The sequence below is a fragment of the Lycorma delicatula genome, chromosome 3, assembly GCF_047948215.1.
Source record: "Lycorma delicatula isolate Av1 chromosome 3, ASM4794821v1, whole genome shotgun sequence".
NCBI lineage: Eukaryota > Metazoa > Arthropoda > Insecta > Hemiptera > Fulgoridae > Lycorma > Lycorma delicatula.
The window spans coordinates 20,300,423-20,315,547 of NC_134457.1; the positions used below are offsets into that span (position 1 = coordinate 20,300,423).

The following is a 15,125-nucleotide window of genomic DNA, read 5'->3' on the forward strand; positions in this document are numbered from 1 at the left end:
TCATAGATTTTATTAAATCAATTTTTCTCAGAATAAAATTTTTTACACGTTTTTATAATGAAATTTATGCATTTATTAGTCATCTAACAACGTCATTATAATTTAAACCTAAAAAAAATGTTTTTCATCACCGAATTTTTCTGTTTCACTTTGGATATCATGAAAAGTACAGGACAGGATATACAGTTCTACAATCTGTTTTATTCAATTTTTCAGGTCAAAAAAAACAAGTAACTATTAAGTTTACCTGAAATTTCATCGGAGGAACTGAAACCCTGTCGTCGATACGTCTTTCACTTTGCGTCATTGTCGAGCGGGTTGGTAGGGAAGGGGGTACAGCACAGATCGGCCAAAACTGGCGCTCTCGCTCATTTCCATTCAGTGTAACTCACGACTTAAACGTGATAGCGCGGTGATTATTATGTCTATTTAGATTTTGTCTAGATATACCGATTTAAATAATAATAAGTGTATTTTGGAGAATATTTATGAGTAAAAAATTAAAGGAAACATGTAAAAAAGTATAAAATTCAATATATCAGTCTCAGTTCGCGCAAAGGCCAGCCGGAAATATAAATTATGCATATCGTTGGATAGGGGAGGTTATGGTCCACGCACAGGTACCCTAATATCTGGTGCTGAGCGAGCGAGACTGTTTCTGGAGCGTCGCGAAACTGGCACGGCGCGCTCAGTGAACGATGCCGGCGGCCGAGCATCTCCACCGCTGCTTATTATGCCTTATATCTCTTACTTCTCATATCACAGACCAATGTCGAACAAAACTGTCGTCGAATATTAGTCGAAATAAATATCATGTACCATTTAGTGTCTGTTTTATGTTAAAATTAAATTTAGTACGCAGTCATTGTCTCGTTTTTATTTCAATCCAATACGGTAAAAGTGACTTGCTGACATATAGACCAATTTATCTGTAGAGTTGGCCAAATGAAGAACCTAAAATTTTCCATTGCAGACTTTCAGTTTTATTCAAAAAAATACGATGGTGGTTCTCCCATTTAACTCTGCAGATAACTTGGTCGGTCTGTAGCTCGGAGGAACTTCATCCGAGGTTTGTAACGTTTCACCAACATACGTTTCACCAACGTTAAACCAACATACGTGCGCCCCGACACAGCCCATCCGATTTTTTCTGTTTAGCCCCTGGAACTACCGTAAGGTATTATCCTTCAGAGGATGGATGAGGATGATATGTATAAATGAAGTGTATTCTTGTACAGTCTCACAGGTCGACCACTCCTGAGATGCATGGTTAATTGAAACCCAATCACCAAAGAACACCGGTGTTCACGATCTAGTATTCAATTCCGTTTAAAAATAACTGCCTTTATTAGAATTTGAATCTTAAAATTCTCGACTTCGAAATCAGTTGATTTGCGATGACGAGTTAACTACTAGACCAACCCGGTGGGAGATTAACCGCTCCGAACTTCACCCAAATTTATCTAATTGCAAAATTTTCATTTGGGACTATTTGAAGGATAGCGTTTATAAATCAAATGTCCCTGCACTATCGATGAACTGTAGGCGAACATTCAACAAGAAAAATGACTACATCGGGAACAGCGTTTTTGCATCAGGTGACTCGATGTAATCACTGGGACACAAAAGTGCATCGCTGCGTAGGGCGTGCTCTCTTCTAATATCTTTTGTAAAAATATGATAAATTTTCATTCTTTTATTAATGTAAATATAGAAATTTATATACGTTTTTATTTTTTCATTTCATTCGTAACATAATACATTTCGCAAATGTGTTTAGCCGGTAGAGGTTTGGTTTTTAGTTGTTTACCCGGTCGATGAGAAACATATGGATAGGTTTATCTACATTTTTAAGTTGATTATTTATAATTCGTTTTTTTGAACTGGTAAATTAGAAAATTCTACTTACTAGATATTTATATAATTATCCCTTCTAAATAATTATCTATGGGTTTAAATACTAGTGTGTCACCTGCGAAAGCTGTAGGAATAATACAGATGAGAGTAGGATAATATAAGAGAGTAATTTTCTTCAGAGAGGGAAAGTATATTCACAACAATTTTGTGAGTTTATATAATTATGTATCATTATAGAACATAATAAGGTTTATTTAAATTGGACTGTTGTATATAAGATTATGATATAAAAGTGAACACCTTATCATTCAGCAATTTGAATCAGTTTTTTATATTTTAAAAATTTTAAATTTACTCCATTATCAAATATAATTAAAAAAGTGTTACAATGTATTGCTCATTTACAGACTGAATCAAAATTGGTATCATACAAAACCACAGACTAATCGCCGTTAAAATGTACTTGAACTAAAAATAAAGATTATCGATAAAGAAAGTTCGGTGTGAGAACAGGCGTGCATGTCTTAATAAAAATATATGGTAGTTGTTTACCTATCACAAAACTGTCTAAGCTAACCAGTTTTATTCAACAGACAGCATGATGATTTTAATCAGTAATAATAAACAATGTATATAGTTGAAATAATCTTATTATTAGGACAATCCATTTGTATATCGATTGTTCCGTACTATATACAATATGTCTAAAAAAAATAACAGGTAGCGTTATAATAATTTTTTATCAAACAATACAAGTAAAGTACTTAGCTATAAAGTTATTATAATAAATTGGAAATAAAATTTCTCCAAAAATCGTTTACAGCAAATCTTTCTTAAAATTTAAACATAAACGGTAATTTCGTTCGTTAACCATTATTAATATTAGGCATTATGAATAAAATGTATAAAAATGCCAAACTCCGTGACGGAAGTGTAGCGTCTTGGGTTTTCATTCGAAGGTCCCCGGTTCAAATTCCGATCAGGCATGGCATTTTTTATACGCTAAAAATTTCCATTTTTTATTCCCAGGAACAAGCTTCTTTGTAAGCTTCTGTGAACTTATTCATCAGTCAAAAGTATGAATAAAGTAAAATATATATACGTTGTATATATTAACTGACAAATAGACAATTCTTAGAAAATAATATGCAAGTATTTTTAGCTAAGAATAGAAAAGAAGAATAAAAATAGTAAAAATATAAATAATATTCTTTCTTGCCTTTTCAAAGAGAAAGTATAATTTTGTTTATTCACTGTTTATTATTTATCTGTTTTTTTTTTTATGTTTTGTGTATTTTTTTTTTGTTTTCCTAGGGGGAGGAAAAAGCTCTGCCAGCCACCGCCAGGCCTACACTGACGGCAGTGCTCCCACCTGCCAATAACCCCGCCAACCCTTTATCATGCTGTGGCTGGATCTAAACCATATGGTACGTACACAACTCCTGCATGTGCACCCAGGCACTCTACTATCCGAATCTAAGTGACTGGAAGGCGTCCCCAGGGAGCGATCGATGAGCGACGACTCCGAGTAGCCACCGCCGCCCAGCCCCAGAAGCTATGTATCAAATAGTTTTAAAAAATTCCTTTTGGCACGCCGGAAGGAGAAGGTAGATTTCAGAAGGTAGGTGCTAAGTAGGGGATAAAAAATATTTCTCCCTTAAAGTTAAGAAAAACTTCAAATTTACTCAATACGAATATGGTTGCACGTGAAAAAAAGTTTCACGTGTTCGGCATAGAACAAACCTATCTTACAATTCCAGCAACATTTTGGTTATCCCTTACCGTAAGGGTTGATCATATCAAAAATTGTTACAGACAAAAGTTTTAGGTAATGTTTAGAGGACTAACGATCACTTTAAACCGATTCGATACTGTGCCTATTAAGGAAGGTATGATTTTTTGTCTTCAAAACCCCATTTTTCCACCCCTTGAGCCAATGGTTGGTGATATCAAAAAAAATTACTTACATAGGTTTTAGACCCTTATACAAAGAATAGTAGGAACTTTAAACAAAATCGATATTTTACTTAATAAGAAAGTTATAGCGATATTTTTTTTGTCCATTTTCACCCCCGTGGTCCGATTTTGCCCGTCAACGAACTCGACCGAGATTTTGGGACGAGTTATTTTTAAGGAACAATTTGAAAGTGATTGGCGCAAAATTACGGTAGTTATCGTGTCCACAAGAAAGTGTAATATTTTTTATATATATATAAAAATGCATAAATAAAATTTTGAGCTGACGGTGGTTTTGGGGTCTGGGAGATGTGAAACGCGAAGATATGTCGAAATTTTCTGAAAGTCGAATCATGGTATACCCATAACAATAAGTAGTTTTCTTATGAAATTATCTGTCTAAAAGAAAGATAGATAGATAAATACATAATTAAAGCCTGTTCTGTTTTTAAACAGCAAAAATCGTTTTTTACATTGGAAAACAAAGTGTTTACACAATTTTTTATGTGCGTGAGTGTTAAACGAAATATATTCGTCGATAAAATAATTCTATAAAATAATAGTTATACCCTTATTTTAATTAATTAATAGAGACCGGATTATATGCATTTGTACATGAATTTGAATATTAAGCCAATTCTCAACCGGTTATTGAATATTTCCTTAAAATCTAGTGATGGTGCATATTTTCGCTATATTTTTCGGTAGGATACCTTGTTAATAAATGAAATCTAACGTGGTAGCCGGCCAAACCGATTAACTGCACGGATCTTTTTTTTTTTTTTTATATATATATTTCCACCTACTCCTCTGGAACGGATCTACAATCAAGTTTGACTCGCGCCAGAGGAGTGTCCTTTACTCTAGCTCGCCTCCCCGCCCGCCGGCTGTATGTCCGGCACGGCAGATCAGTTCACCGGTTAGCTCTTTTATTTCGTAGGTGGAAATTCCACATACAAGCCGTCATCAGCGAGCGGTTTCTTCTTGACGAGCTTCCTCATCTTTCTTCTTTATAACTGCGGTTATAAACGACGAGATCACATTAAAGTTTTCCTCGTTAAGTAGCATTTTATCCACCACATTCTCCGTAGATAATGGCCCTATACGTCTTACACAAGATTGCCTGCTTTCAGTCCAACGGTTACATTCAAATACTACATGTTCAGGGGAATCATAAGCCCCACAGTAAGGACAGTTGTTGTTATCTACCCTTAGTCTCGCACATAAATAGGACCTGAACGACCCATGCCCTGTAAAAAATTGCGTTATCCAGTAATTTATGTCCCCGAACTTCCTTTCTATCCATGGTCGGATCAAAGGTATCAAACGATGTGTCCATCGTCCCGTGTTGGCTACATCCCAACGATGTTGCCAATTACGCAGCATCTCTTCATATGCTTCTTTAGAAGGTTGTCCACATGCTATACTCACTCGCATCTCCGCCAGTTGTTTAAGCGGAGGAACTCCTGCAATTACGAGTACTGCCTCGGTGGAGACTGAAGAATATGCGCATATCACTCTTAAGCCCATGCGCCGTTGAATTCCTTCAAGGGCTCTTCTATTCTTGTCGGCACGCAGAGCTCTTTCCCAGACTTGTATACCGTAAAACTGCACCGTAAACTGCACGGATCTTAGAGCCCACTAAGCAGCCGCGTAACAGTACCTCTGATTGTTTATCTTTACAAAAGTAACAAAATATTAAATAATTGTTAATTATCAAATTTATTGATATGTTATTCAACTACTTACTAATTGTATGCTGTTTTTGAAATAAAAAACCAAAAATTAAAATACTTATTATTTAAAGTTGCATATATTGACACTTTTCTTGCATATTTTAAGCATTTTTCATGCATATTTCAAGCTTTTTATGTTGCATATAATACGGTTTCTATTAATTAAATACTGCATAACGATGTTTAATCCTTATTTCTTTCTTTTAATCCTTGTTTTCCTTTTTTAGTTTGATTTACTGTCGATTTTTAATTCAATTTATTTATTTTTTGGGAGTCGTGTTTTTTAATTTTTATAATTTTTTTTTTTATTATTTAAATGTAACAAATAAAATGTTTCCAAACATTAGTAACTTTTCATTTGAAATACCCGCTACAACGCGACTGTTAGCAGTTGGTAAAAGTTTTATAACGAAATGTTTTCCAAAGAGAAATTTTATCGAGATCCATCTCGTTCTGGATTTCGGCACTATTTGTTCTATGTGCAGTTTAGTTTAGTTTAAATACTGTGTAGGAAACCAATCGGGTTAGTCGAGTGGTGAACGCGTCTTCGAAAATCAGCAGATTTCAAAGTCGAGACTTCCAACGTTCAAATCCTAGAAAAAGAAAGTTACTTTTATACGGATTTGAATACTATATCGTGGATACCGGTGTTCTTTGGTGGTTGGGTTTCAATTAACCACACATTTCAAAAATGGTCGACCTGAGACTGTACAAGAGTACACTCATACCATCCTCATTCATTCTCTGAAGTAATACCTGAGGGTGATTCCCGGAGGCTAAACAGGAAAAAAATACTGCGCAGGAAGATGTTCTTACTGATTTATATATTATTTTAAAAATTGTGTCTTGCTAAACACGGTCGCCAAATTATATTGAAAAAATTATTGTGCAATTTGACATTTAACAGAAGCTTTCTTAAGGACAAAAAACACTACTACCTTCGTATACGACTGTACAGAATTAGAATTTCTACGAGCATAATAAATTACATTGTACTCTATTTTAATGCAGTTTATAAATCAATACTTTGTACGTTTTTTTTTATTTCTCATTTTTATTGACAATGCATTCAGCTATCGTATTGCCTTAATGCAACGTGTGACCTTGTGAATAAGCGAAATGCAGCGTGGTCTATCTTTTCTTCTAGACTGTAGTAGTATTAAAATGCGATACTGACTGACGTCATCGCATTTATTATGATAAGAATATAATATGATAAATCCTTTAAATTTAACCATGTAACATTTATTGTGTTCCGTAAGTTAAGTGAACGTGACTATAACGTTTCCCAGTATATAGAAAATAATGTAATAATAAAAAATAAAAATACTTCCGCGGTTTATTGGAACAAATCAAATTATTTATTATACAATACGTAGTATAATTGCCGTTTAACAATTATTGTTAACTTTTGTTTTCATTCTTTGATAATTCTTTTGTCTTGTTTATCTATGTAATAACCGCTATAAGTGGTATGAATGTAGGTTATTGTTACATTCTGTTGTTTGTTCGATTCACTTTACAGTTTTGAATTTTATTGCAGTATGCATTTGTGTTATTTCTCTATAAAATTTTACAGAAATAATAAAACTTAATTCGTTCTAATCAGTGAAATAGAAGTACTACATTTTTTAAGAAAATAATATGATTACCATGAAAACAAAAAAAAAAACGTATTAAACTGGATATTTTTTTTAATACAATGCTTAACACTTAACCTCAGGTTCATACTTAAAGCTAAGCTAAACTTCTCTCATCCAAATGAGAAAAATATCTAATCGTACATTTAAAGGCACTTTAATGCGTGCTGTTTAGTGTCATATGATAAATAACCGCACTTGTACTTCTCACGGAAATTTTACAGTGCTTTCGTAAATTTGTTGTGTACAGGAATTATGGAAGTGTAATGTAAGAAATGTAAGAAAACTTTTTCATTATTTTAGAGAAACGGATATTACAATAGTTTATAAAAGGTGTTGGTATTGACCTGCTCAAAAATCAATACAACACTGCAATACGTTTCGATTTGTTTTCAAGCACTTTAATCAGATGATATACTGGAATATCTCGTACGTATGCCGTTATTGCGGTTTTTATTTCGTCAATCGTGCACTGTCTGTTGTGGTACACTGATTACACTAGTGATTTACAAACTGTGCGCCGCAGTCTCTTCACAGGGGCGCCGCGAAATATTGTAAAAGCTTCATAATTAATTGAACAAAGACATTTATTAATTTAATGTTAATAAAATTAAAAAAATAATGAAGATACACGAGTTTTTTTTATTTTTATCTCTTACGAGCGGTCATACTTTTACTTACGGTAAGGCGCCATGGAAAAATTTTACTTGAAAAAGGACGCTGCAACTCGGAAACGTTTGGGAACCAATAGTCTACACTGACACACTACTTGTTTCACTGCCACTCGTAGAAAGTAATCTGGGAGAATCAGATCGGGCGATTGTGCAGGCTATAAACCACTTGAAATAGTTCGTTCACCAGACATTTCTTAAATAAATCATTGACCTGTTATTTGTGTGCGTTGTGACACCATCTTCTTAAAACCTACCGTGATTGATTCCATTTATGTTAATTGACTAATGAAGATTGTTAAAAGAGCACAATTACTATTAACTGTATTTTCAAAAAAAAAATTGGACCCACAATGCGCGTTCTACTTACACCGCCACTAACTCCAATTTTCCCTTCGTATAAAGATTGTTCGTTTAATTCATGCGGATTAGTTGTCGACCACAGTTTTGTACTTCATGAATTAATACACCCTCCGGACGAAACCACGCTTCATCTGTAAAAGAAAAAAAAAACATAATGTCGAGGATACCTACGGAATTTTGGTCGATAAAACATTTAAACCGTTGACAATAATTTACTCTTTTGGTATGATCTGTAAGTTTCAGTTCTTGAACACACATTACTTTGTTCGGGAAAAGTTTCAGTTCTTTTCTTATACAGCTTTATGTGCGATAGCATTTTCGATATCTTGTTGCTGTACTAACATACGCATGACTTGGGACGGACTTTCGGCCATAGCATTCTAAATATCAAGCAGTTTCGGTTCTTTTAGTTTAGGTGGTCTTCCACTTCGATCAGCGTCTTCAACAGAGCCCATTGCCTGAAATTTTTCAATAACAGTTCGAACTGCATTCCCGAGTATTTGGAAACTTTTAAGAAAACCTTTTTGCTTCATTATATCAATATACTTGTCACCTTTACGAATGACATGTTTAACGAGAAAAATGCGTTCCTCTACCGAAAAAAAACCATTACGTCTGTCGTAACTATTGATTCCGATAAACGAAGTAACACAAAACAAGTTCAGTCTTGGTTTATTACTGTACAGCGCCCTACGAACCCACTGGGAAACCAACCTAACGCCAAAAAAACAGAATGCACCACATAATTCTAAAGCATTCTGCACAGCGACTTTACGAACGCATTGTGTTATCCATTTGTTGTCGTCGTTGAAATACTAGTAATTTAGAGAAATGAATCTATGAATGTTGTACACTGCTTATAAGTTGATTTTAAAAAAGAAGAGAAAGGAGATTCCAATCCTACCAGTAGTATAAAATAATTACAACACTTCGCAAACTGTCCGGAAATAACAACAGACTAAAGTGACGAGTTTTTCAAATATTTTAGAATTCATAACTGAATCGATAGATGAATTGATAATAATAACCCAAATAAATTTTCTTAAACCTCACTTTTAGTAATAGTCTAAGAATTTTTATTGTTCTTTTATAATGTACTATCTGACCTGGCAGTGCTTCGCTATTGCTAGATTTGAGTATATATATATATATATATATATATATATATATATATATATATATATGTAGATTAAACGAACATAAATGAATGTTTGAAAAAAAAAACCGAACATCACAAAATTGAATTTTTCCTTTTTTCCCTCTATCCCTCTTCCAATCATCCCATCTTTCCCTTTTGCCTTCTCTTTTTCGCAAAAATATTTCTTTTCACGTAACTAACACATATTCTGAATATGAGCCAAGTCGGACCATAAATACAATTTTCCCAAGTATCTCGACCCCAGCGTCACCTAGCAGATCCATTATTTTTTAAATATTTCTTTTCATTTAACTAATATTTATATTCTAAATGTAAACCAAATCGGACCATAAATACAATTTTTTTTTAAATATTTCGACATCCGCGCCACCTAGCGTCCAAACTAATTCAGAAACCTTCACGGGCGTGCGCACAACTCCACCAAAGTTTCGTCTCATTAGGATGAATGGTTTAGGAACACAAATGGGGCAAACAAACATTCATTTATATATATATATATATATATATATATAAATGAATGTTTTTTGTTAAATTAATGTTTGTTACCGCAAAATTCTCCTTATCTTTCCAAGAAAGATAATAGATACTCCATCTATTTTACCAATGATCATTTCTCTTTCCACTTCTGAACACTTTTCATTAATCCACTTTTCTTTCGCCAATTTGCACTTCTTGTTTATAGTATATTACATATATTTTTTTTATTATTATTATTATTATGCTTTTACGGCCAACATGGGACCACTTAAGTCAATTTTAGTTGGATCTTTTCTGAGAAAAGCGTGTTATTTTACTCTTTCGAGCTGCCCAGTATTTCTTCATCCGTTCAGATCTTGCTTTCTTTTCTTCATCCGTAAACACCCTCTTCGTTGTATTTTGTCGTTTGTCTGTCTTTTGTTTAAATCTAATGCTTTTATCTTTTAGCTTTGTAATTTTTCCAGTTTTATTCTGTAGGTCGGTCAGGGAAATTCCCAATTCTTTCATATCTTCTCTAATTTCTTTGATCCATCCTACTTCTAGCTTTTGGAACCAGAGCTTTTCAATGATATTTCTTGAGAGTCTTGTTTCCGGTGTCCTTATGAGATGACCGAAGAAAGAGATTCTTTTTTCCGCATAGTATCAGTAACAGGCTCTATTTCTCGATACACCATCTCATTTGGCACAATCCACTATTGGCCTTCTTTTTGGTGTTTTTTATTGATACACGTTCTGACAATTCTCCTCTCTATTTTCAGAATTTTTTCAATTCGGTTTTTCTGAGTGATTTTGAAAAGGGTCTCGCTTCCGTAGGTGACTTCTGGCTGTACTACAGTTTTATAATGTTTAAGTTTTGTTTTAGCAGAAAGGCATTTTTTGTTATATGTTGACCAAGTTAATTTTTGGGATTTAATCATTTTATTTGTCCTGTTTTGCCACGTCACTTTTTCATTTAAATTATAAGTTATTATTTCCCCTAGATATTTAAATTGTTTTACTATTTTAATTTTCTGATTGTTTACCGTAATGTGCTCTATTACCAGAGGATCTATGGCCATTAGTTCATCTTATTTATAATATATATATAGAAATTTCAAAGTGGAAATTTCTCTTTCCACTTCTGAACACTGTTCATTAATCCACTTTTCTTTCGCCAATTTGCACTTCTTGTTTATAGTATATTATATATATATATAAGATATATATATATATATATACAGAGCCCTGAGCCGGTCAGGGCTCGTTTCACTCGCCCGATCGTCTAGCAACGCGTTCGTTATCCTCATGGTTGTGAGATTATTAAATATTTTACAGATATTCATTATATAAAAAGTCATTTTTCTTAATGATATTTCTGTAGTCATGTCAGAAATATAATGAAGTAAAAGAATTCATTTTTGTTTCTTTAATGAATATATTTAATATCTTAACCTATAAGTGGGCCAAGACCTAAATCTATGGCTTAAAATCTTTCCTACTGTAACACGAATGTATCCTGAAAGTTTGAAAGTAATCGGTAGATTGGTTCTCGCGTGATGCTGTTACAAACAAAAAACATAACTTTCGCATTTATATATTAGATTTTATCAATAAATCTCCCTGCGTTAAATTATATATATGTATACACAGTGTTCTGGGACGTATTCCCCAAAACTTCAATTACTGATTCAGGAATGAACAAAAAAATTCATATTCACATAAGTCTTATTTTGCTTTGTTTTCTATCTGGAAAATAAAAAAATAATTTCTCAGGAACGGGTAAACCTACTTTAATTAAATTTGGCAAATCTAAGACTAGTAGTGTCTTGTTCTACAAAATAAAAAATTTCAAAACGGCGGCCATCTTATTTTTTTAATCTCTTCAATATCTTTGTAATTATTTGTTTGATAAAATTTTTACTTTTTACAAAATGTATTAAGCATTATATTTTCAACAAATTGACATCTCATTTGTAAAACTCCATTGATAAACAATTGAGTTATTGCAGACAGTTAGCCCGGCAGTACGCTTGCAAGTATGATAATTTATTAATTTACTATTTATTACTAATAATTTTTATTTAATTTACTGGAGGAAATAAAAACGGGCAAAAAATTATCAGCTTGCATTTCGGTGAGTAGGCGTACTGCCGAGTTAATTGTCTGTAATAACTCGATTGTTTGTCAACGGAATTTTACAAATGAGGTATAATTTTGTTTTCCTTCAATAAAAAACGATTTTTAAAAGTTTTTATTTACTTCTTATTGGCTGTTTTTACATTAATTTTTTCAGAATTAGATTCTCTACAAGTTTTGTTACTAAATATTGCGCATTTGTTAGTCTTTTAACAAAGCTATTCTATTACAAACAGAAAAAAAATTGTTTTTCGACACCGAATTTTGTGTTTTACATCGGATATCTTAAAAAACTACTGGAGTTACAGTTCTAGGATCTGTTTTATCCTATTTCCTAGCCAAAATTACATAAGAAACCACCAACCTTTTTCCTTAATTTGACTCTCAAAAATTACAGTATTAGAAGAGCTGAAAACCGGGTGAAATCTTTCGCTAGCCGTAATTCAAAAACAAAGCGTTTCTAGACCTATGTTTATATGAACTTTATTCATTATTTTCACCGGTAGAACGTGTCCTGAAAGTTTTTCTGTTTCTTCGTGCGACTCCTGTATAAAAAGGGATTTAGTGACTATATGTTTGTTTATACGAAAAAATCAGTGGATGAAAAGATGAAAGCAACGTTTTCTTTTCAAATAGTAATAATTTTAGAGGATACTACTTCTAAAACTTCCGATACAACACTGAATTCGGGAGGGGGAAAGAGTAATGATATTTCAATTAACCGATGAGTCTGAAATCTTAAAAAGCCTTACTGCAGTAGAACATACCGTAGATTATCTTATTTGTGTGAACCGTTCTTAATTTTTGTTAATAATCTTAATTTTTTCGCTTAATCGTCAGGTAAAGACAACGAGTGTGATTTTTAAACTGATAGATCGCTATTGTTTGACATGATATGTAGTAGACATAAGATAGACATAATCATCTAATCTAAATATAGTGAATTCTTTCAAAATTTATCATATAATTCAGAAATTATCTGAAAGAATAAAATAAAAACGCTTACAGAAAAATCTGCTGGTCTTGTCATGTGAAATAATGATAATGTTTTAAAATAGTACAATGAGTAGCGAGATAAATAAAATTAAAACATAGAAGTAACCTTTAACCCTGTTGTATTCCATTAAAGAGAAGGCCTAAGGGCTACCTATCTCGTCTCCTCTTTACTACTACCCTGAAACGAAAGAGGTTTTCCCCTCCAGATTCTACGTTCTCGGAAGAACTATAAATGCAGTAATCGCCGTGTTTTGCTACCTCCCTCTTCGCTAATCTTGGCAAACAAAAGTAAAATATGAAGCCAAAGGTTAACAGGAAACCTTCCTTACTTTAATGGTTTTTCTACTCTGCCAATTTCAACTGTTTAAAAGAAATATATACATTTGCAAATTAAAAATGTGAAAAAAATTTTTGATAATTTTAATTAGCTGATTTTCAAACACACGCGTTAATACACACACACACACACACACACACACACACACACACAGAGAGAGAGAGAGAGAGTGAGAGAGAGAGAGAGAGAGAGAGAGAGAGAGAGAGAATGTTCTTAAAACATTTATTATAAGATATTTTTATTTTAACTTCATGGTTTTCAACTTGGAAAGTTTGCAAAAAGAATTGTAGATTTCCATTACACTTGCCATTAATTTCTTGAAATCATAGAATTTTTCAAACAATTACCGAATCCCTGAAATGAAAAAAAAAAACAAAAAAAATTCTAATTAAATAAGTATATTATTTTATATTATTTAAGTTTGCAGAATTTTTACAAGGAGTCTATTTTTATATAATAACAATAGGGGGGGGGGGGAGATGTCGTCTTCTTCATTTAGTCTTGTGTGTGTTCGTGAAAGGTTGTGTTAGTTGCCAGGCCAGACCAGGTGCTGCTCCTTACTCTGCTGCTATTGGCGCAGAGTAGACTGTGCGCAGCTGCCCGGCGTAACGTTGTCCGCTCAGCGCCAATAGCAGCTAAAATAAAAACGTGAACACATACAACAAACAAACCAATGCAGCATCCTTTTTATTTGTTTTATTTTTAAAATCAATCAGGTCACACTACACATATTTTGAAACAACCACGTTCAGACGGTCAAATGTTATCTATCGTGGTAGATATTCAATAATTGGGTACAGAAGTACCAGGCAAATAAAGAGTATAAATTTAACTAATTTTCGTAATATGCATGTTACGTTACTACTTGAAATAAATATATCCGTCTAGAATATGTATTACTATTTTCACAACATTTTACATTAATCTAGTAATAAAGCAGAATTTCTAATATAGTGTAGAATACATTTTGAAAACTCTGAGACGTACTGCAATACCCGACGATTCGACAAAATTCTCAAAGTATGGCAAGTCTAGTTCCACCGAAATTTTATTTACTACAATTTTTTTGTACATGAATCTACATATACTAATTAAATAAAATATAATAGAATATTTGCTATCCAAGGGCCTGTCAGTAATTGCAAATTGCGTAAAATGATTTTACTATTTTTACGAGTGCTTACATCAAGTTTAACCTCTTTTCTTATATTATTAAATAATCATAATAAAATTCAGTCAGTAAAATGTTAATAATGTTAATAAATTCTTAATAATGTTAAATTTACTTGGTTTGTTTTCAGAAGATAAACCAGTTACAAAGCGGAAATAGTGGTGTTTATTTGTTGGTATAATTCACTTTCAGATATATATACAGGCCTGCGATTCAATAAATTCGTAGACATCTGGTTATTTCTGAATATTCTGTAAATCAAATTAATCGATCAATCCAAAAATTAAATTATCGATTTTATGTGTTTTTCCGTTCATAAAATCTCTATTTTCGCAGTTAATTAAACAGTACTAAATTATTAGCTTTATCCTACCAGTAAATCAGTTTTATTATTGAAACCGGTGAGATTTTATTTACGAAAGGAAAAGTAACCCATCAACACAGCAGTGGGTTTTTAATGGAATAAATTAGTCTGTAGCCAAAAAATATTGGAGTCCATTATAACGTGATTCAAAATCCTGGAAAAGTATAACCGTATAATCATTTTCAATAATTAGCCAGTGTGCATTTGTAATCATATATTACAATTATTTTGCTGTAATAAATTGAAAATTTTTATAAATTCTTTTACTGGTGAATAAAGTCAA

General features: G+C 32.7%; 1 long non-coding RNA gene across 4 annotated transcripts in view; it reads left to right on the forward strand.

Annotated features, from left to right (window-relative positions):
* The window catches only part of LOC142320858 (uncharacterized), a 308,648-nt gene that overhangs the window by 136,026 nt on the left and 157,497 nt on the right, over positions 1–15,125 (forward strand). For all 4 annotated transcript variants that reach the window (XR_012755495.1, XR_012755493.1, XR_012755494.1 and 1 more), the window contains one exon: positions 3,172–3,478. This is a non-coding gene — a long non-coding RNA (uncharacterized LOC142320858). The remainder of the gene's footprint in view (positions 1–3,171; positions 3,479–15,125) is intronic.